Below are 2,019 nucleotides of genomic sequence, written 5' to 3' on the forward strand. Positions count from 1 at the left end.
CTTGACTGGGAGACGGAATCAGAACACTCTGAAGCTGAGGATATTGTTGAATCCAATCCACCGGCCAATTAGTACCAAAACGTTGCATTATATCAGATACCGTGGAGTTATTATGAAATCCCTTGCCATTTATGAATCTATAAGACAGGTATTGAATGAAGGGACAAAACTGTTTTGATATAACCGTGAGTTTAACTACTGTTTTGATATAACCGTGAGTTTAACTACTGTTTTGATATAACCGTGAGTTTAACTACTGTTTTGATATAACTTGTGAGTTTTTGAACTACGATCTGTTTACAAACCGTGAGTTTATATCTACTKTWGATTTTGTAAGCTTTTGAGTATTGATGGTTTGAAACTTAAAAGAATTTGGTAAAACTATTTTGTTTAAGTTTTAAAGGAAATATTTTGTGATTCTGAAGTTTGAATCTGTTTTGGAAAATATTAAAGCATAAACTATGTTTTAAAAGCAGCGTTGGATTTGATATCCTGTGTTGAGGATTTAAAGAGGATTAGATGATTTGAGAAATCATTTACAAAACAGATTGTTCTAAGACTCGAAAGGTTTTGAATATAAACCTGTTTTGAGATTATGATTGGTTAAAACTATAGACGAGGTTCACTCTGACGTATATGACTTTTTTCCGTCATTGGATGAAATAGTCTATAGATTTTGGTTCAAACTATGAACGAGGTTCACTCTGACAGTTATGCCTGCAGCCTGTCATTGGATGAAATAGTTCATAAGATTTTCAGGGGAAATAAGGATGGTCATTGTGTGCGATGGATAGCTGTTGCTATAAAGGGGAAATTATGGATGTAATAAGGATGGTCGTTGTGTGTGCATGGTATAACTATTGCTATTATATCTTTTAAGATTACAACAGATTGGAGTTCTCACTTCTTGGTGATTTGAGGATTCAGAGATATTGTTCTTATTAGAAATAATAATATTGATGTTATGGTTACGGAAAATATGGCCTATGGTAATTGATTTTGATTAAAAGTGTTTTGAAACAGAATACGATTTTCAGCCTTTACTACATGGAATGAATTATCTGAAATTAATGTTTTGGTGATCTTCACCCTGCATTACATAAAATGGGAACCTCACTAGACATACATGTCTAACCCTCATTTTTGTGTTTTCAAAAATATGTGTGCAGGTAATGATAATAAGGGAAAGAGCATTATGTGAATCACTTCCCTATTGTGTGAAGATCTTAATTAGCTATGTTTTTGGAGCATAGATGCTAGGATACAAGAGCATGTACTTTTTGAATTTTTGAGTTATGTATTTCACGTTATAGACTCTTGTATTATGGACCTTTGTGGGGAAAACATGTATTCTATGTATGAAATATGTGTTATATGCAATGTATGGATTTGGGGTTGTTACATATTGGATGTCGGTATTTCTAATACCGGCAACCACAATCCATGAAATTGAGCAGCTGTTTCGTAATTTTTTGTGAGCTGGGAAAATGTCGAGTTGCTTGGGATAGGGTTTGCTTGCCTATTCAAAATGGGGGTCTTGGTATGAAAAGACTAGCGATTTGGAATCGGTGCTTACTTTTCAAACATATTTGGGACATTCTGACTCGCAGAAATACCATGTGGGTCTCTTGGATTCAGTCTCATTGTATTCGGGGCAGAAAATTTTGGGTAATCAAGAAGAGGAATGAATGGTCGTGGATTCTCCGGAGCATTTTAGACTTAAGATCTCATTGCAGGCGATTTTTTATTTACAATGTGGGAAATGGTTTATCTACGCATGCCTGGGAAGATACGTGGAGTGACTTTGGTCTCCTTATTCACTGACTGTCTTATAGATTCATAAATGGTCATGGCTTTCGTAATAACTCCACGGTTTCTGATGTAATGCAACGTTTTGGCACTAATTGGCTGGTGGAATGGATACAACAATACCCTCAGCTGCAAAGTATTATGATACCTTCTCCCAGCCAAATGGAGGATACGGTCGATGGCTTGATGCTAAACTTTCTCGGTGAAATT

Source organism: Cynara cardunculus, unplaced genomic scaffold, assembly GCF_001531365.2.
Source record: "Cynara cardunculus var. scolymus isolate 2C unplaced genomic scaffold, CcrdV1 Un_Scaffold_4940, whole genome shotgun sequence".
Classification (NCBI taxonomy): Eukaryota; Viridiplantae; Streptophyta; class Magnoliopsida; order Asterales; family Asteraceae; genus Cynara; species Cynara cardunculus.